Raw genomic sequence first — 22,708 nt, forward strand, 5'->3', positions numbered from 1 at the left:
AGTTGATTTCAACCATTCTAAAACTTAGTCTTGTCTTTTTTTTTTTTTTTTTTTTTTAGGAGCATTGGTAACTAAGGCCATATTGCTCCGGGAATATGCGGTGATTCCCTGAGAGGATGCGGAAAGGTCATTCCCTGACCTTTCCGCATCCTCTGTATTTGGTGGTGACGGGTTCGAACCCCGGTCTAATCAAGAAGCGTGTGCTACGCACTGCTGCTCCTTCCCACCTGGCTACGGAGGCGCCTAGTCTTGTCTTATATCTCGCAAAAAGCATTCTTCTGTTCCTATGCTTATCTTTAGTGACACTCCAATTTCTAGGCAAAATGATATATCTCTTTTGGGAATTACCCTGACCTCTAATCTTTCTTGGCACAAGCACATTACAAATATTGCTTCCTCTGCATCTAAAAAACTTGGTTTTCTTTTTCACTTTAGGCGTTACTTTTCTTCCAAACAGCTGCTCACTCTTTATAAATCGCAAATCTGCCCAGCCATAGAATATTGTTCCCACATCTGGGGTGGTGCCCCCAAAACCTCTCTGAGGCTTCTTTATTCCATTCAGAAGAGGGCAGTTAGGTTAATTAATGATTCATCTCTAACAGAGTCTCTCCACTCACTGTCTCATAGACGTACTGTTTCTGCTGCATGCCTCTTGTACAGATACTTCCATGGGCACTGTTTTTCTGAATTGGCTTCTATAATTCCCGCTCTCTCTTTCAAAACAGTCCGAACACGTGCCGCCACCAGCCAACATCCATTTACTGTCCAACTTCAAACTCACAGAACCAACTTTTCATCTTCTGGAACAACCTTCCTTCATACGTATTTCCTGAAAATTACAGTCTACAGAAGTTCAAGTCCAATGTCAACAAATATCTTCTTTCATCTTCTCAATCTCCAACCCAAGCACGGTTCTAAGTACTATAGGTTCTAATACCTCTCGTGTTTGGGGTTTACATAAAAAAAAAAACAAAAAAAACGTTGCAAGTCAAATGAGCACACTTGTGGATATAAATGCAGAAAACAACTTTTCTAGTATCAATTATGCGTACAAACCGTGGCAAGAATGGGGAAAAAGGAGTGATCTAACGGAATTCGAACGTGGCATCGTAATAGGTGCAAGACGTGCTAGACAAGGCATGTCTGAAACGGCAATTCTCCTAAACTTTTCACGCACCAGTTTCAAGGGTGTATCGAGAATGGTGCAACGAACAGAAAGCATCCTCTCAACGGCACTCCTGTGGAAGAAAATTACTAGTTGATAAGAGTGTAGAGGGTATTTAGTGTCAAGCTGCACCAGGGGTTTCCCCCATCTCCGCGTTGCTTTCATTGTAGGTGTGCCAGTTCACTGGAAATGCCAGAGATTTAACAGTGTGTGTATATTGTATACGTATAGTGTTATGATCCGTTGTTTTTCTGGCCATTTAGCCGCTGGACCCCTGCTGAGGCCCAACGTTGTCCACACTCAGCCCCGTGCAGGCAGGCCAGGTATACCAGCATTATAATTATTTACTCTGGCAGGCCCTGCCACCTAATTTCCTGAGATTTCAGTGGCTGGGACCTTAAAAAAAATTAAAAATTAAAAAATATATATATATATATTTTTTTATCTTTCACGTGGGGGGGGGGGTAACTGTAATTTGGACATGATTAAATTTGGACGTGTAGGGCAACCGCTTGTGTACAGATAGAGTAGGGTAGGGAGACTAAAGACTTTGGGGGAGAGACAGAAATATGGAGTCAATAGGGAAGGCGAAACCAGTAGGTGTCAGTGGGGCATAAGGTGGTCTATAAGGTGGAAAAACCATAAGGTGGCCTATATGCCACCTTATGGTTTTTCCTTATGGTGGGGCATGGGCATGCCCCACCATAAGGAAAAATGGGGTTGGTAAGGAAGGGAGGAGAAAAGAGGACAGGCACCTCCGATCTGCCAGGGAAGTGGAGTGGAAAGAAAGCCAGGAAAGAGTGCCCAGCTCGGTCGCCAGTTGGCGCACTGGCAGCAAATCTTCTGTTCAAGGTGGGGAGAAAGATATGGGTCCAACGAAGTAGTCGGAACCAGTGCTCCGATGTCATTCATGGGCTGTGTCCATCCAGATAGGTTCAGGTCAGTCACGTTTATGGATTATATACCCGACCAGGGTAGTGTCTTGTGGAGTGTCTCTTTTACATGCCGGATGGGTCTGGTCTGTTGATCCTGTTTCCATCATCAGGGCGGGTGGTCCAGCGCCTTTTCCATTCAGTGAGCCCATCGTTTCTGTGGTGTACGTCCTATTCAAGTAGGTTGGTAGGGTCAGACAATTTGGGTTTCAGTGCTGGTGTATTTGCTCATAGTCCGGTGTTGTCGAAGTTTAATGTCTGCTACAAGGCATACTGTGCCCTTAGTTCCTGATCGCAGAACAGGTTCTTCTTCTGGCAAAGAGTTCTTGTGCAAATCTGGTGAAGTTCTTATATTCTTCACTTGTGTCCAAGAGATGATGCTCCTGGCCTCGCGGTACGTAGGTCAATCTTGTTATTCGATTTCCACGTAGGTCCTCGCAGTTTGTACATTCGTGCATGAGGTGGGTCCAGCTTTCCAGTTTGCCACATGAACAGTTGGGGTCTTGGAGAAGGCCCAGAGATGTTAGTTTCTCGTTGAAGGGGCAGTGACCCATCAATAAGTAGGTGGCATATAGGCCTGGGTGGAACCATATAGGTAATTTCGGGAAAACCCTGTCTACATCAGGTATGAAGCGTCGTGTCACCTCCCCTTTGGTTGAGTTTGTCCACCTGTTTTGCCATTCCTGTTTTAAGTGTGCCAAGAGCCGAGCCTTTTCCATTTTTATATTGTTTGTGGGTTCAATCGTAAAGCCCGAGTAGGTCACAGAGATTCCTTTTGATACGTAATATGCTAGTCCGCATCTGGCCAATTCGAATCCAGTGGTAAGGTTCCAGTAAGAACCTGGAGCGCCTCCGTGCTCACAGTATTGCATGCTCCGGTGGTTTTGAGCAATATTGTTCATTGTGTCGAGTCCAGTATTCTTTTATTGTTGGTCAGTCTGATTCTATGGTACCGTATTGGTGCACCGTGCGTGATCGCCGGGAGAAAAGTAGTCTTGTAGTATAGCAACATGGTTTGTTTACTCAGCCCCCAGTCCCTGCGTGAGACTCGCGCAATCAGGCCCGAGTAGTTCCTAATCTTGGTCCTGAGTTGCCTGAGATGCAGTTGGAATGTGAGCTTACTGTCAAAAGTGATCCCGAGGTATTTCATTTTTTGGGCGAATTTGATTGCAGCGCGATTTATTTTAATATGCGGTGGCTTCCTTATGTCCAATGTTCCTTTAAGCAAGATGGAAGTCGTTTTGGCAGGCGAGATCTGTCTGTAGAAAGTTCTCCGTAGTCCACCACTGTAGAGTATACAGAGCTTGATTTGCTCTAGTCTCAAGTTGTGTCCTATTATCTGCCGTCACAGTGAGAATTAAATCATCCGCAAACGCTTGGGTTACCACCTCCCCAAGGCCGGTGTTCAGAAAATCATCAACTACTATATTCCACAGCAGTGGTCTGAGCACGGAACCCTGGGGGCATTCCCTGTGGATGTTCCTGCTGATCTGTTGGTATGGTACTTTCACTTCTATTTTTCGGTGTGATAGGTAGCTTTTGATATTATTATAAAGGTTGCTTGGGACCTGTGCCATTCTGAGCCTACCGAAGACGCTCCGCCACCAAAGTGAGTCGAACGCCCCAGCAAAATCTACTGCAATAGCGAGAAAATACTTCTGTTAGCAATCATTCACTGATATCAGTATGTTTCTCATCGCATCGACAGTCGAGTGACCTGGCTTGAATCCGAATTGGTTTTTTGCCTCAAGGTTGGCAGTAGAGTACTAGTGTTGTATCCTTCTATGAAGAAGCCGTTCATATAGCTTACTTAAAACTGTTAGGAGCGCTATGGGTCGATATGATTCCGGGAGTGCCGGATTTTTGCTTGGGGCTTTGAGAATTAATTTCACATTTGCTGTTCTCCACTCCATAGGGAAGTAGCCAGCTTCCAGGCAGCAATTGTACAACCTTAAGAGAAGTTGGGGTTCTAGGTCAGCAACCTTCTTTATGATTTCAGGTTCAAGCATATCTCTTCCGGGGAATCTTTTGGGCCTAATCCGGGCAGCCGCTTCTTGGAGTTCCTCCATTGTAAATGGTTGTTCCCTCTGTTCCGTGAGGTATTCTTCATTTTCTTTGCAAAGCTTGAGTTGTTGTTCACTGGATGAGCCTGTGCTGGTTCCTTCAATATTGCGTTTAGGAGGTTGTTGACTGATTCTTCCCACGTTGTTGTTAGAGTGCCTTGTGGAATTCGAGTCGTCGTGAGGACTTCTCCCCTGGGGAGTTTGTTCGTAGTTAGTTTGTATATAACGCCCCAGGGATCTGCGTTTCCAGCTGTGGAGACAAGCAACTCCCAGGATTTTCTTTTACTCTTTTGGATTTTGTCTGTGTATAGATTTCTTGCCTCCCTATAGCATTGTCTTAAGGCCTCCACCTCAGCCTGCGGCCAAGACCTGAGGGCTCTTTGGAATTGTTTCCTTCTATATGCGACCTCCTTCCTAAGGGTCTGCAGCTCCCGGGTCCACCATGGGACCATTCCTGGGGAGGGTCTCTTACTCTTTATGGTTGCATTGCTGGACTCTGTGTGATTATGTTAGTCACTGTTCTTTGCAGGATGTTTGGATCAGTTTCCTTCTCTATTTGCTGTTGTCTAGCTTTGACAGCTATGGCTAGGTGATCCGCAAACTGATTCCAGTCCGCTTTGTGGATTGCAAATCTGTTGGTGAGATATCTGGTGATTGGAGTTCTGGTTAGCGTTCTTCAGATTCGGTAAGTGATCACCCGTTCATCGGATGTTGTCCAGGAATTTTCGACTGTCCATCCGTCGATGTGCGTGGCCATATTGGCTGTGGCTATTGTAATGTCTATGTCTGCTTCCCAACGCAGGTTGCAGAAGGTGGGCAGATGGTGTGGCTGGTTAAGGATCAAGAACGGCGAGGTGGCTAGGAAGTCTTCAAGTAGCTGACCATTGTGCGTTGCTCTTCTACTCTCCGTTTTGCTGTGCCATGCAGGCGACCGACAGTTCACGTCTGCCCCCACAATGATACGCTGGTTTGGTAGAATGTCAAATAGCTGGTGCAATATCCTGTCCCGGTCTAGAGTAGAGGGATATGGCGTAGAAGGCTCCTATTGGTGTGATGACATGGGCGCAGGCTGCCCAGGGTGTGCACAGCTGTGCGATCTTCGTTGCTGTGATGTCTGGGTTTCGGACCAGGACCGCAGCCCAGGGAGTGTCCTCATCAGATTGGATTAATTTATATGCAAGTGGGTAGCCCCTTACTTGTTTGGAATGTGCATACGGTTCCTGAAGTAGCAGGATATCAGCGCTATCTTGGTCGGCCTTAAGGCATAGCTGGTCAGCCACAGCCATGGCCCTCTGTGCATTATGCTGGAATATTTTCATCTCTGTGGTGTTGAATTTCTTAGTTGTAGTCGCCATAATCAGTTCTAGTTTGGTGCATGCTCTTCGCTTTGATGTATGAGGGACAGTTGGGGTCCCTTATCGAGTGTTCGCAATCCATTTTTACCAACTTGCAATTAGCACAGATAGGGTCTTTGTCCTTATTTGGACAGTTTTTAACCTCGTGTCCCCGTTCTGTACAATGGCCGCAGGTGGGCTGAGTCTGAGCGCAGGTGTGGGTAGTATGCCCGAATTTACAACGCCGGAAGCATTTTGGGAAGGGTACATACTCCCTGAAGCGGTGGCTGCCCCAGTTGATAAAGACTGTTTTGCTGGCATATAGTCTTCCAGGCCGCTGGTGAGAGCTCTACCACCCAGTTGGTGGCGTTTCCTGCTCTAGCTGCAGTCTGAAATCTCAGAGTAACGATGGTTGATGGTGCCTTCCCTGGATGGTCTTGCTGTAGGTTTCTCATGTACAGCTCTGTTTGGATATCAGTCGGGGTTATGTCCTTGTCCAAGTCGTATATAATTATACTAGATCCCTTTCTTTTCGGTGGTAGGGCCTCTAATCCAAATGTGTGGATTCTTTGATTGTTTAGTATCAGGTTTGCATCCGCCTTTGTCTGGGTTTCAATGATAACACCCACATTTCGGGTTTTGCGAACCGATTTGATTTTTGCCGCTCTTAAGTCTTCGGTAAGGTTGTTTACTACTATGCTCTTTACCTCTTCGCTGGTGTGAGTTTCATCTTTGGAGGTCGGTCTTACGATGACTAGGTGTGGGGTTGGCAAGAGGGTCTTGCGTTTAGTGGTAGGTTCCTTAGTTGCTGTTTGGTTGGTTGGTTTCTGTGTCCTCAGCGCTTCAGCAAAAGTGGGGGTGCGCTGTTGCACTTTGTTCGCCCCACTTTCAAGATAGGCATCAAGCCTGGTAGTTATTTTTTCATTTTCCAGGTGCGTTTGGTCCAAAATTGTTTCTAGTTTGGTCCACAGGCAAACTATTCCAGCTCTTAGTCCTGTAGTCACTCTGCTGCTCTGCTTCTTGAATAAGTTTTCAAGGGCGGTTCGCAGGATTAATTTCTGTTCAAGGACAGTGCCCTTGGGCAAGGTTGAATCCAGTGGTGGTTCCTCTTGTTTCTCTTCGGTAGAATCCCGTTGGGAGGCATGAATCTCTTGTGATTCTCTCGTGTCGGTTTGTGAGCGGGTTTTCCCTTTAGAGGAGGGGGCTCCAGCGCGGGGATCCACCGGCCCCCCGTCATGCTCGATGACTGTAATGTCATCCTTGTTGGTATGCTGAAACGAAGTTTGGGTTTTATTGGTTTTCCCTCCATGTTGGGATAATTTGGAATAATCGAAGTAGGTCCGGATTTCCGACTCCGTACGGTGTTGCTTCAATAGGACTTGATTTTTGGTGCAGGAAGACACCCGCTACAAGTTCGTATTCCAATTTGGCGAATTTGTGTGCACTAAAGAAGATTTTGCCTGTCCCCCACAAACAGGGGGGGGGGAGTTATTCGCAAAAATACAGCTAGAAGACCTGAAGAACTTTCGCCTGGGGGTTTTCAGGGGCAATGAGCACGAAGATGATATTTGTTTTTCTGTAAGAGCATTATTTGTGGAGTTCGTCTTCCATCATACAATGTTTATGGAAAAGAGCTTAAGAGGGGATGAAGGGTATTGCTAGGTGGGCAGTAATCATGAAAGTGAGAAGGCAGGGCAAAAGAAACCATCTTGATGCCAATTCGCCAACTTAGCAGCTTGAAGCGCAGTATAAATTCCGAGAAAGCTTACAATTAGTAGTCAAAGTAAAAGTGGTCTGTTAAGAGTGTTGTCAAGGCAAAAAGCTGACAATTTCCAAAACTTGGTTGCCAGGCATATAGCAGACAAATAACCAAACGCTTGATTGCCAAGTTTCTTCCAACTTGTTGCCGAAGGCAGTCTCATAAGTAGAGCGGGAGCATAAATAGGTCGGAGTTGTAAACGTCCTGCAATACAAGGGGTCGACTGGCGTTTAACTCCCAACACAATTTACCCCCAGGGGCTCACATCTGGTGAGTATGGGCTTGGCACACCCAGGATCCTGAGCTGGATATCATCATTCTTCTCTTTCTTGGTGATTCCTTTCTACTTCTCTCTCTCTCTCTCTCTCTCTCTCTCTCTCAGGGTAATAGGGAATTTTTTTTTTTTTTTTTTTTGGCCGGTGCAGCATAAGCCTCAGGCTTCCTTGCACCATATGGCTATTAATAATAATAATGCAACTGCTTGACCTTGTGATGTGATACAGTAGTGGGCAAGAGTTAGCGAGCAGTGGAGGCTAGTAACCAATGTGTTAACATCCGGGCATTGAGACAAGCAAAGGCGGCAAATATGAATACAGTACAGGCAAGAAACAAATCACGTAAAAAACAATAATTACCTAAAGTTTCATGGTATTCATCTTCACTAAGGATGCAGGATAACTAAGGAAGTCTCTATACGAAAATATTACTGAGACTCGCTAAAAAAATACATTAAACACTGAAAACTTGAGGAGCTCAAGATTAGGCAGCAGTCACACCGACGCGTGGTCAGCCCTGCGTCATACGTGGAGTTGATGAGAGAGGTCAGAGAAGAATTTAGAATTGTGCAAGCAAATAGAACGGCCACAATGTCGCACATCACCTCAGAATACAACCTTGGTGCGCAGAACAAAATATCGCAACGGACTATCGCACTATGTCGCGAATGAGCTACAACAGCCGACGGCCACATCGCGTACCTTTGTTATCAATGAAGAACAAGAGAGCACGCCTCCTGAGGCTCCAGGAACACCAGCACTGGACTATTGAGGATTGGAAAACAGTTGCTTGGTCTGATGAGTCGAAGTCCTGGTACATCATGTTGATGGAAGGCTCAGAATTTGGGGAAAACAACATGAATCCATGGACCCGTCATGTCTGACGACTACTGTGCAAGGTGGTGGGTCAGTGTTGTGGTGTGGGGAATGTTTTCTTGGCACATGTTGGGTCCATTGATACCCATAGATTCACGTTTGAATGCCACATCGTACCTAAACATCGTTGTTGACCAAGTGCATCCGTTCATGTTGATAGTTTATCCTCAGTCAGATGGTTACTTCCAGCAGGATAATGCGCCGGTGCACAAAGCCGGAATCACTATAGAATGATTCCAGGAACATGACTGACTTTTCTTTGCTGCATTGGCCCACTCAGTCCCGGATCTCAATCCTATTGAACATCTTTGGGATGAGCTGGAAAGGGCTATTCGCTGCAGTCCTACACCTCCGTCGAATCTCAAGGAACTGAGTGACACACTCATGTCTGCATGGTACTCTATTCCCGCACAACGTTTTCAGCATCGTGTTCAGTCCATGCCTAGACGAATTCAGGCTGTTTTGAAGGCTAAAGGAGGCTCAACACGCTGCTAGGTAGGTGTACCTAATAAAGTGGCAGCACATTGTATGTTCCTGTTCACTACTCCAGGACCATCAATATTCACCAGGTTTCTTCTTCTAGCGAAGGCACGAATACAAAACTTCTGTCATGCATTTAAATTAGTAGCTGTAGCTAGTAATGACTGTTCCACTTCTGGCTGTAATTGTGGAACCTGCACCGCAAGTTCCTGCCTCCCGTCAAAGTAATGCAGGCATTCATATAGCACACGAGCCCAGGTCTCTTCTAAACCACAATCACACTGACTACCAACCTCTAATCCTAAGTAACACAACTTATATTTAAGCGACCCATGTCCAGTTAGAATATAAGACGTGATCATGGAGGGATAGAACCATTTTCCGGCAGATGTGCAAGTAATATACGGAGGAGGGTTGATTCAGCCTTTTGATAACGATTTTGATATTAATCCTACTTGTGACGTATGGCAGCAATGTAATTTTTTTCCCACAGGCGCAGTCACAAACCTTATGAATAGGTGTATCAGTTGTAGAAGTTGTTTTAATGTCGACTTGCCTCGGAAATTGGACCCATGGTTGGAAGGTTACATAACCGCACTTTCCGAAGAAGAGTACAGTTATGCGAAAATTATTGATAGGTTATTGAAGTTCGGTATCCATAAGGTTTTGAATGGCAAAGGAAAATTCCGCGAAGCTGCTGCAAGTAGGCGGAAAACATAGAAGAAACTGCAACCTGCTCCAAGTCGAACGAGGGAGGTAGTATGAAAAGTGCAGTCGCTCGCTGTCGGTGAAAATCCAAAAACCCAAAGAGTTATAGTTTCACGCGTGGGAACATCCCAGTCAAGTGCTTGTCGCATAATCAACGAAAATTTGCAAATGGAGAAGAAGCACAAGGCTCTCGTACACCACCTAGGAGCAAGGCACATTGCAGACCGGCGGGTCAATGCTCAAAAAATACCTGGCAGCTGAAAGGTGGAAATTCGTAGCAACATTGGACGAAGCGTGGGTGTACCTCTTCTATTGCAAAAAAAATCGTGCAATTTATTGCCGTCCACACGGTGACAAGGCCTTTCCAACATGGGCGCATCAGGGCAAGGAAAGTTTTGGCCAAGGTTTTATGGTTGTAGCCGGTTTTCGTTATAACGGCAAATTTGAGTTGCGTAGAGTCGCTAAAAACGGGAAAGTCAACTTAGAGTATTACCAGACTGAAGTTCTACAGCCGTTCTTAGAACCTGAAATACCCACACTGTACAGTTCTGACGCTGAAAAGGTCTGGGTGCACCAGACTAAGACATCCAGACACAGTCACGTTCCACCCGTGTTTTTTTTTGAGGAGAATGGAAGCGGTGACAGGTGTTCGTTCAATCCCGTTTGAAGATATACCTATTAAATCACCTGGCGCTGCACCCATGGATTTTTGCGCATTCGGACTTTTGAAAAGAGCTCTCGGAAACCGCCGCCCAGAACTGTTGAAAGTTTGTGGAAAGTCTGCCAGCAGGAAAGGGGCAAGATTGACTTGGCAGTTTTTCAGCGGGCTTTACTTCAATAGAAATTGCGATGCCGTGCGATAGTCCATGAGCAGGGAAAACAAATAGAACACAACCGGTGGTGGCGGCACGGAATTTCGTAGTTTTAAAGGACTGTCAAAATCGTTATCAATAGGCTGAATCAACCCTTCGTGCCTTACATCAGGAATAAGCTTCATTGTAACTTTTCCTGTCTCACTAGCAATCCATTTTTCTTGCCATAAGTTACATAAAATCTGCAGTATTCTCTTTTTTTCTTTCTTAATATCACTGTTACTTTGGGCACTGATCTCCATAATGGATGCAAAACGGTAGAACTCCCACCATTACTTGCAACGCATTGGTTGACACTGTCTGCATGCTCGAAATATGGCTAGTAACAAACCTCTGTAAGGATAACAGTTTAATCCGAACTTTACTCAATCACTTTATTGTACCATATTCCAACTGCATACGCAACTATATGTAAAAACACAGCCATATAGTAGAGCAGCAAGGTCTTTTTCTGTAAACCCCACTCTGATCTTGTAATTCTCACTACCGCAGATGAGAAACTTTGTTTTCTCCGTAATACTAGCAATATGGGACATAATACTAAACCGGTCATCTATTTTACTACTCCTAAATATTTAGTTCTGGGTACATACGGTATCTGTTCTCCATTAATCAAACTCTAGGTGGCCTCCGATAATTAAGATGGCGATTAAAATCATCATTACTGTTTTCTTCGATGCGATTTTTAATTTATTAAAATTAGCCCAATTTTCTAGGTCCTGTGAAACAGGCGCAACTTCTTCCAAAATCTTCCTAGATCTGCCTGTGACACAAATTACCAAATCGCCCGCATGAGCTATCTTGTGGCAGTGTGCATGATTCCGAGAGAGCCAGTCATCCAATACTAAGTTCCAAAAAGTTGGACCCAAAACCGATCCTTAGGGACAGCATCCATATACCCTCCTACTGTATGACATGATGTTGTGCTTTAACTTGAATACTCTGATTTGAAAAGTAGTTCCTAACGACTTGGTATAGCTGGGAAGTGCATTCAAGCTTCCTAAAGACACCTAAAACATTTTCGCACCACAGGAAGTCGAACGCGCACTCGAAATCGATAAACACTGCCATAACATATTTCTCTACTGATGTATTACAATATTCTATCAAATCATTTACAGCATCGTCTGTAGATTTGCCCTTTTGAAATCCATACTGATTTGTCTTTTCTAATTTTCGACAATCCACCAACTGTTGTATTCGAATCAACAATAGTCACTAATACAGTTTGCCCAAATTTGCTAGCAAGGATACAGGTCTGTATGCTCTGTATTTCTGGACAAAACAGTCTCCAAAAGACATTTGTTATACATGTTTAGAAGAACAACTGGAAACAGATCATACATCTTGACTATAGCTACATTTTCAACCAAGTCTTGTCCAGGACACTTACTGCGATTCAACTTAGACACAACTACTTTTAATTCTTCAGCAGTAAATAACTCCGTATGCTCGTTAGTGCTGTACTCGTCATTTTGTCGTCGAATATCAACTTGTAATACTTTATCATTTCTTTGACCATCCTCAGGAAATGATTTATCAGCTATAGCTTTCACTGTAGAGATACAGTTTATTATCTCATCATCCACTAATTACTGTATTAAAAATATCTACTGTCATTATTTTATTTTTAGATTGTGTAAAGACCCACGGGTCTGTATTACCTGCGGTTGATACCAAATTTTTCCAAATCTTTAATTTCCTTCAATTTACACAGAGTTAAAAGGAGGCAATATTATAAATTGCCTCCTTTTAATCAATTCATAATATTGAATCAATTTATAATATTGCCTCCTTTTAACTCTGTTTCCTTCAATAGCTGTACTTCATTCCCTTCTCCACCTCTGTTATGCAGGTAATTTTTTCTGTCTCTAAAAACTTCTCGCCTATCATTGGACAATTCAGCAGACTTCCATGGCACAACAATATTCCTTTTTCCTCCTGGTTGCATACACCATAGAGCGATAAATTGAATTCTGAACATGCATACTAATTTCCTGAGCATTAAATACGTTAAATTCAGTTACCTCTCGTGTAAAATAGTCCTGCCATAATGATTCTTTAAATCTGTCCCAGTATATCTTCCTATATGGAAATCTTAAGTTCGCTACACATCTGTACTGGTTCTCTATATAACTGAAATTAACAAGGAAATAGATTGCGCGATGATCACTATTAGTGATCCTTAACATACCAGTCCAAGATTTTACTCTGGATTCCCGCAGAAGAGATGGTGAAATCAATGTTGGATTCCCCATTTAAATTAGAAAAAGTAAAAGGCCTTCCTGGTTGATTATGTACAGTCGGGTTATGTGAAATTATAAATTTTAACAATCTTCCACGAACATCACCCTGATTACTATGCCACAGAATAGATTTTGCATTAGAATCCAAAGTGACGATTAGGTTTGTATTGCCTAATGCCATAAAAACCCTTTCCAGATAATCAATAGAACAGGTAATATCCTGAGATGGACAATACAATGAAATTATGTAAAAAGATATGCTACAGCTATTAATACACGTTGCATTTTGAATACATAAACCTGATATAACAGTTAAATTGATATCATTATTAAACACTATAATAGCAGATTTTGGCTGCCATTCCGAGGATTGCACAATTCTTGATATTTCTGGATATTCAGCTACTTTAGACCGAATATCCTGAACCAGTCACATAAAACGGTTCTTGTAGACAGACGATATCATAACTATACTGAGCCACAAATACTCGTACTTCATCGGCGACTGTACGCGACCTTTGAGCATTTAATTGCATAACTTTTATTTGACTACTTCTCACCAAATTGGTTCTAGTAATATTCAAGTTGTCAGGTATATTACTCATCAACGATTCTTACTTTTCTTAATTCCACAGCTCTCAGATATTCTGGGCATTTCTGATCTCGTACTGCATGATTGTAATCTTTATTACGTCGCTTACAATTAATATATTTAGGATCACTGTCTTTAATTAATTTGCACAGTGGCCACATGATACAGTTTTATGTGTGCAGAATTGTGATGCATGTTCTATCCCGGCTTTCTAAACACCTAATCGTTTTCAGTGAAAGTTCAATAACCCAATTGGTAGCTTTATTTTTATTACCAGCATTAAATCTAAAAACTATTTCCTATTTCAATTCCTCTTCCGAAATCAAAATCCTGTAAGTTTTTACAAATGCATGTCTCGTATATCTTCTTTACTTATCCTTTGCTACGTCGTACACCAGAATTGTAGAATTATTCATTTTTGGTTTGTCATATTTTAATCCCAATGTTGCAAAAGAATCTGAAGCTGCTATTTTATGCATGTCATTCTTATCATTGGTTTCCAACAAAACTCCCTTTTTCCTTATCACCCTCATATTACGTATTTTAACTTCTTTAAAATCACTCTTTAAATTACTACTCCTTGACTAGTTTGATATTCAGAAGTTCAGCAGCTCTCGATTATAGACGGTTTCTGAACCTGTTGCGGGTCACTTTTCGTAAAGTTTTGCCCGCCAGTCCTATCTAAGTAATCCTTCTTGAACTTTATCAGCATAAGTCAGTAACTGATTCACCACCTGGTTTTGCAAGGGTTCCCCATCCCAAGACTTTCAAATAGATTAACCCTAGCTTGTAACTCCTCCACTTTTGCCTTTAACCTTTCGCTACAATTATCAACGCCGTCGCTGCAGTCTCCATAGCAATCAATTTATCCAATACATAATTAGATACTGTTTCAGCTATCTTATTCCCTTCTTCGGTAGTATATTTAGCTACTTGCTCTTTTAATTTAGTAATAAGAAGTACTCTCATATCTACCTCACTAATCATTCAAACTACTTGCCAGCATATTACTAACTTTAGCACTAATATCATCCTGCTTTTAAGCTACTCAACATTATTCAAAACTGCAGCCGGATCATCACCTGCATTCTGCATATTCTCTTCACCTGCTTCGTTCAAAATATTTCTCTCTCTTTCTACTTCAATACTATTATTTTCCTCAGGGAAAGTACCTGATAACCCTCTACCTGCATTTTATCAAATAAATCGCTCAATACCTCAAATGACATGTTCCGTATCAACCGATACCTCTGCCTGCTCTAAACTCTCAACTTAAGAACCCTGATCACATTTCTCAACAGGACAGTCCCTGAGTTTGCTTAATAACATTCGTTCACTTACCAGCTTCTACTGGAACACGTGGATTTTTTTTTAACCGAAGGGGTGGAAATCCACCCCTTCCAACGATCCTACTGCTTTTCTTAAAGATCCTTTTTCCATTTTTAATTACCTATCAAGTATCTGCAAAAGGTATATAGCACAAATCTACTCATATTCGAACCAATACTTAATATAGCAATTCTTCAGTCTCCTGTTAATTAAATCTCAACACAATTTCCACTTGAATACAACAAATACACAACTTTATGCCTAAAACAAGCAATATTTTACCTGTAACACCAGTTTCCGTCGAAACAATCGCTGTTAGTACTGGCCGAATGGACGAAGTATTAATACTCAAGAAGTATTATTAATGGACGAAGTATTTATACTCAAATACCATACACTCAGAAGGTTTACACAATATAAAGAAAACACTATAACAACCAAGACAATTGAATACAATTACGCAATTGATTATCCGCAACTATACGAAAACACAACCTCACAGCTCAAGCACTACTCTCCAACTAAGTTTAACAAGAGAGACTTGCTAACATTTCTTGAAAAAAACACATTATCACCATAATTATAATATCTTAGTTAAAGGAGGCAAACCTAATGGGAACGCCGCGGGGTTTGGAATGATCGGCAACCCAAATCAGAAAAAGAAACACACACACACACACTCTGCTAGGACGTAGAATGCAATCACCTGATGCCACAAAAAATATTATCAATAACATCTCGTAGCCTTTCACTCGCCATCAGACGAGTAGTAAGAATAGAAAACCACCAGCGACGATTAAAGCACCGGTTCAACACTCAATAAAAATAACTAACTTAAAATAAAATAATTAAGAATAAGTAAAGCTCTCTACTAACAAAAAGAAAATTAAATACAGTAATTCCAAATTTTTGAAATCGCCATCTAGTGTCAAAAATAATTGAGGAAAGATGTCTGTACGTTAGTCACTGCCATCTCTTATCATAATGACGTCACTGATCTTTACACTCCTCCCTATTACTAATGAGCCATCGACCTAAACAGCAGGCGCCTCCGTAGCCAGGTGCAGCAGTGCATAGCACACGCTTCTTGATTAGACCGGGGTTCGAGCCCGTCACCACCAAATACGGAGGATGCGGAAAGGTCAGGGAATGGCCACCGCATATCCCCGAGCAATATGGCCTTAGTTGCTAATGCTCCTAAAAATCAAATAACAAACCCTAAACAGCCTCGTCAGAGATGATCAACACAGAGATTAGACACGAGTTGTGTGATCTCAGCAAGAGGGACAATTTAGGGCATTGAACGGATTGAGTAGGCTGAATTCACATTCGGCTACTCAATCCGTTCAAGGCCTTAAATTACCTCAATCTGATCATCCTTTTATCAGATCAGGTTTTCCTGACTTGTTTCATCCACCACAAGTTGACACTTGTTAAACCTATGACTTGCTATAATAGTAGCTAATAATGCTAAAACAAAAAAAAAACTAAAGTTTAGCTGAATGTTCATCACCACAAGTGCACAAAAGCATTAACTGAAATGCAAAAAGACCACAGTGATTCGAAGCTATATGGATGCCATACTCATTTATTTCAATAGATTCCTTTACCAATTTTACACTTTCGAATATGTACTACAGCAGACAACTGAACTGCTACTTCTGTCTTCATCTAGCTGACAATGATATAGCTTTCATGAATGTTTGGCATGAAGTACTGGCTTCCAGGGGCAGCAACGAAATTGCCTTGTGCGTTTCTAATGTTATTAATGGAGGAGTGATACATCGGGAAAATTTGATTATCTGGTCTGATAACTGCTGAGGGCAGAATAAAAATCAAACCATGATTTTTCTTATGGTATTCATGACAAGTATGGGGCTGTTTCAAGAAGTGCGCACAAATTTGTTATCAAAGACCATAGCTTGCTGAACTGTGACCAAGACTTTGCGCACATTGAAAAACACAAGTTGAAAAAAAAATGTTTAAATCCAGATGAAAGTTATTCGTGAGTCTAGGGAAGTTCATCGTATGGGTCCTGTTAAATTGCAACCAAAGAATTTTTTTGGACTTGTATGAGTGCATGTAATGATCTTATTAATACCAAAGTATTCCAATACAGAAACTCAGTGTAATTAAAGATTGTTCTTCTGATACTTCCAAAGCGTTTTATAAAAAAAACATTCAGTGACCTTGGAGTATTCAAAATATTCTCAAAAAGGAAAAGATTATTCAAGATGTGAGAAATGTAGCTTTTATTCAAAAAGAGGCTCCAAGACTACCATCTGATAAGATAAAGGACTTGAATGGTAGTGCCATGCTTGAAGGAGTGTGCCCAGGAATTTTTTTAGGCAATCTGAGCCAGCAAACTTAAGTTTTGGAACTACTATTTTTAAAAACATTTTTTTTAATTAATAGTGCGATAGGCCTTAAATGTTTTTACAAACTACAAAGAACCACATTTTTATTTCAAATTTTGGATACTTACCTGTGTAAGGAGGGAAGCATATAATTTGTGTTTTCTTATCTACTTGGTTGTTTTTTTTTTTTTTGTTGTTTTTTTTGTCAGGCCAGCAAAAGCCTGTGTCTTCCTTGAACTATACGGAGGATACTAGTATTACTATTTACTACGAGCGAGCGACTCAATATTTTAGGTAGTTTCTCATTTGATAATGACCACTCTTACTGGACATATCTGCTGAAAAATAAATAAAGCACAGAAAAATGTGCGAGAGTACAAAAGTGTACTGCTTTAAGTGACCATGGTTCAAGCCACACCACTACTAAATACGGTAGAACGTTCTTGTATTCTTAAACTCCTTTTGCCTTATTGGTCGTTCCGGGGTATAAACAGAAAATTTATTTTTATTTTCTGCACTTCCATTTCATTTATACGCTTTTTTATATCATGAGAGCAATAGTTGATTAGATATTGAAAAGCGAAGAGTGATCATTTTTCTCGTATGGCAGACAAAGCTCATCATGTAAGCTCAGACACTTCTAAGTACACTATTTAAGCCAGCATTCATAAGGATATGCAGAAATTTACAAAAGTGTGCAAATTATTTACATTACGTATATAAAAATTCTAATTTTCCTGGAATAAATTCCATCCTTATAACATTGATTTGTTCTACACTTGCTACTTTTAATTTAATCAAACGCTATATATCAAATATTTTATTTTTTTAGGTATTCGGAAGGCAGGAACAGTACCAGTCGTATTTACCATCACACCATCATTACGGCCATTCAAGAAATATATACCTGAACTGGACTCAGTGGACTGCTTGGTCGCAATGTAGCCGCACATGTGGTATTGGAGTACGCATGCGTACACGAATATGTAAAGCCAGGTTAGCGTCTTATGCTGGGGTCACTTTTTTATTATTTTTGTTTTTGGTTATGTATTTTGTTGCTAGAAAATCTGTATAGCACTTAAAGGGTTACCCTTGAAATACGTTTAGGTTAAATGAATGAAAAAACTTCATAGTAAGTCTTAAAGTACCGTATTAATTCTCAAATCAATAATATATCAATGGCTTAATTTATCGGTACTCACCTCAAATTATCCGTGTATTATCACATTGAAGTTATATCAAAGGTAGAGATATTAAAATACAATTAATTAAAATAGAAAAGTTGAGCTACATTAGTAATTTAAGATTAAGCCAGGAGGAAGGAGTGCACCGCCCATTCCCCAGGTTGTCATCTATAAAATTAAATCACTATGTAAACGAAGAAACTAAAATCTTAAAAGTTGTAACGTAAGAGTACAAACGATAGATTTCGAATTATTCATCGTCAGTGGCTGAAGGTGTAAGAAAAGACGGAGTCTAAAAAGAAGTTCTAAGTCCTCATGATGCTTTGCTTAGACACGTGGGAATTTGATATGTGCAAGACTCCATACTGGAGAAAAACTAACTGGTAATTTTGTATTTAATATTTCAAGTGAAGTGTTATGACGGAACCATTCTATTGCTAGCGTTTCGTATTGAAATATTTTATAATGAAACTAATTTAATTAAAGTAATAGCGGCATCAACCAACGGCATCAACTACAAATATTAGTATTACGAGGACTGTTGATGTTGTTTTGTACATATGATACTGCGTTTCCAATTAACTGTACGGGATATCAATGCAGTTGATGAAGAGACACGCGTCTCGAAAGCTACTGTTAGTATATACAGTATTTGTATTCTTACAATAAACTGGATTTATAACTTATACGTGTATGTTATTGAAAAAAATAAAATAATAAAGAAAAAAATTTTAGATTGTATTTATATTGCATGTATATATGTGTGTATACAAGCACATATATACACACATGCACATATGTACACACAACGTGCATACATATGCCAACGCCAATCGTGGGGTTGACGTCACTTGAGTTGGGTGTATATATGTGTGCATACAAGCACATATATACACACAACGTGTATACACATTCCAACGTCAATCGTGGGGTTGACGTCGCTTCAGTTGGGCCAGAACGTGGTTGAAGATATTTTGGATGTATTTAAATTTAGGTGTGTGCGGCTTCGCTAGCGTGAAGATAGAGAGGGCGGGGAGCTGAAGACTGGGGGGGGAGAAAGACAGAAGTATGGAGCCAATAGGGAAGACAGCCCCAAGGTTCAGTGTGACATGCCCATGCCCCACCAAAGTATAAATTAGGGGGGGGGGAGCACGAGAGAATCGTCTCCCCGGGGGTGTAGGGTTTAAAGGTGAAGGGGGCTAGGGTGCCCTCTTCAGGCTGCCGTGAGGCTTTGGGAGCTAGGCTGCAGTTTGTTCTTTGTTGTCTCGATTCTTGTCCACTTGATTCAGATTGGGACATTCATGAGGCAATCCCTGTCCTTTTTTTTTTTTTCCGTTGATTCTCTTTTCTTCTTCTTTTTCCATTCTTCTTTTCTTTATTCCTTTCTTTTCCGTTCATTTTCTTTTCATCCACAGTTTTCTTTTCCAGGAGTTGTCTCTGTCTTATGCGATTTATGTTACTGTACTATCAGTCTCGACGTATGGCAATTAACACCCTTCTCCTTGTGAAGAGGTCCTGTGCACACTGGGAGAGCGCACGGTACTCCTCTTCCGTGTCAATGAAGTGATGTTCAAGTCCTTTGGGCAGGTAATGGATTTTCGTGATGAGGGTGCATCTGACGTCTTCGTATGGTGGGCAGTCGTAAAGCAGGTGGTCCCAGCTTTCGACCTCCCTTCACGTGCAATTTGGGTCATCGGCGAGGCCGAAGCCAAACAGTTTCTGGTTGAAGGGTCCATGTCCTGTGAGTAACGAGGCCCGGGAAGAACCAGCCCGGTTGCCTTGCGTATATTTTGTTCAGTTCTGGAAAAAATTTACGAGTGATCTCGCCCTTTGTCTCTGTCCATCTTTGTTGCCACTCCTGAAGGAGGTAGGTCTGTAGTCGTGCTCTTTCCGTTTTTTGACTGCTTGCTCGGTTGATTGTGAAGTCCTGATGATTTGCGGCCACTCCCTTTGAGTGCAGGTAGAGCAGTCCTGCTTTCACAGCTTCTAAATCCAGGGGTAGCGCTCCAGCAAGCACCTGCAGTGCAGGTGTGCTTACCGTGCGGCACGCTAGTGTGGTTGTCAATACGATGGTCCTATGTCATATCCAGGATTTTCTTGTTGGTTACCAGTGATGTTTTGGTGTACGATACTGCAGCGGCGTAGATTATTGCTGGGATGAAGGTTGACTTATAATATACGTTAGGGTTGGTTTTTCAGTCCCCAATCCTTCCTCGTAATCCTAGCCACTAAGGCTGAGTGTCTTCTTATTTTCATTCTTATGTGTTTCAGGTGAGGTATGAAGGATAGGTTATTATCTAAGATAACTCCTAAGTACTTCATTTGCTTGGTGAGTTTGATGGTCAGGCCATTTATTTTTATTTGGGGCGGACGCTGTACCTGAAGAGTTCCTTTCAGCAAGATCGATATGGTTTTCGTCGGTGCAATTTTTAGCTGGTTTTTTGTGGCCCAGTATTGTAATTTCTGCATTGCCTGATTACCGATGTTTTCCAGTTGGACTCTGGAATCTGCCTCAATAGTAACAATGAGATCGTCCACAAAGGCCTGGGCCTCAGCCAGCCCCAGGTACTGCCACAGGAAATCGTCCAAGACCATGTTCCAAATGAGAAGACCCAAGACAGACCCCTGTGGATAGCGCCTATGTACGTTTCTTGTGATTTTTTGATAATTTGTATTTATTTCCACTCTTCTACCTGAAAGGTAGTCTTCCATTGCTTTGTATAAGTTGATTGGTACTGCAGCTTCTCTCAGTCTGCTCAGGACGATCGGCCACCAAAGTGAGTCGAACGCCCCGGCAAAATCGACTGAAATGACCAATAGATATTTTTTCCTGCACTCTTGTGCTTTCCTAAGCAGATCTCCAAGGGCATCCACTGTAGAGGATCCTGGCTTAAAGCCAAACTGATTTTTAGCTGCCAGGTCTGCCCTTTCGTAGTGGCTTTGTATCCGTATGGGAAACAGCTTCTCGTATAATTTACTAACCACCGAGAGCAGAGCGATGGGTCTGTATGATAATGAACATTCTGGGTTCTTAGTAGGATTTTTCAGAATTAGCTTGGTGTTTGCAGTTTTCCACGCCGCAGAAAATTTCCCTGTTTCCAAACATCTGTTGTAGAGGGTTAGTAGGATTTGAGGGGCAATTTCTACTATTTTTTTGAGTATCTCCGGTTCGATCTTATCAAGTCCCGGGCATTTGCGGTTTTTGATCCTGGTAGCAGTCGCGCCGAGTTCCTCATGGGTGAAGGGGGGGCTCGAGCGCAGGGGTGATATATTTTTCATTTTCTTCGCAGATATTATGTTGTTCTTGCAGAGTTACGGTCGCGGGTTCCTTGAAATTTGTGTCGAGTATATTACCCATTGATTGCTTCCAAGTGGTTGTATAGTCTCCTTGCGAAGTCCTGGTGGTGCTGATCACCTCCCCCCCCCCGGGGCAGTTTGTTTGTAGTCACCTTGTAAACTACACCCCAGGGGTCAGTTCTTCCTGTCGTGGATACTAGACGCTCCCAGGAACGCTTCTTGCTTTTCTGTATCTCGTGAGTATAGTGATTTCTGGCTTCTCGATAGCGCGGTCTTAAAGCCTCAACTTGATGTGCGGGCCAAGTCCTACGGGCTCTCTGGAAAGAAATCTTTCCTAGTTTTTTGCATCTGGTGTCGAAGCATGGCTATTTCTGGGGTCCACCAAGGAATAGCACCAGGTTTTGGGTTTTTTCTTTTGATTGTTCGATCGCTAATGGTTTGTATTAGGTCTGTAGTTCCCCTCAGCAGGTCATCCGGGTCATTCTGTGGGTTTATACTGGCTGGGTGGCTTTCTATGGCTGTGATGAGCAGGTTTTTGAATGACATCCAGTCTCCTTTGGCAACTGCATATCTGTTTTTCTGTTGGTTTGTTAGTGTTACTGTTATCAGTTGTCTGATTATTTTAAAGGTGATTGCACGGTGGTCTGAGGTAGTCCATGCCTCCTCCACCTTCCAGTCAGTCACAAATCCCGCCAAGTTCCTAGTGGCTAGGGATACATCAATCGTAGCCGCCCAGAGGGTGTTGCAAAAGGTTTGCAAGTGGTGAGGTTGATTTAGCACTGTCAGCTGTGATCCTGCCAAGTAATCCTCAAGGAGTTGACCATTTTGGGTTCCACGCCTGCCAGGGGTAGTACTGTGCCATATCGGGGATCGACAGTTCACGTCAGCTCCTATGATGATTTTTTGCTTTGTTAGGATGTCCTGCAGGCATTGAAGATAGTCGATTGCAAAATCTATCTGTTGTCCTGATCTACAATAGAGTGCCACAACGTACAGGTTCCCTAAAGCTGTATTTAGCTGGGCACAGGCGGCCCACTCCGTGCAGAACTGCGTGATTTTAGTCACTGTGATATTGCTGTTCCTTACCAGGACAGCAGCCCATGGGGTGTCTTCAACTGTGTGTATCACTTTGTAGGTGAGTGGGTAGCCTACAACCCGTTTCCCATGCGAGTATGGTTCCTGTAATATGATGACATCCGCGTTTTCCTCTTCAGCTTCAACCCGGATCTGGTCGGCTAC

General features: G+C 42.1%; 1 protein-coding gene across 1 annotated transcript in view; it reads left to right on the forward strand.

Moving 5' to 3' along the window:
* Positions 1–22,708, forward strand: part of LOC150083273 (uncharacterized) — a 388,767-nt gene that overhangs the window by 101,334 nt on the left and 264,725 nt on the right. The window contains exon 2 of the mRNA XM_090377951.1: positions 17,821–17,984. The gene's annotated coding sequence lies outside the window, so the exon portion shown is untranslated. The remainder of the gene's footprint in view (positions 1–17,820; positions 17,985–22,708) is intronic.

This window comes from Mastigoproctus giganteus, chromosome 7, assembly GCF_048544385.1.
Source record: "Mastigoproctus giganteus isolate SK-2022 chromosome 7, ASM4854438v1, whole genome shotgun sequence".
Taxonomy (NCBI): Eukaryota; Metazoa; Arthropoda; class Arachnida; order Uropygi; family Thelyphonidae; genus Mastigoproctus; species Mastigoproctus giganteus.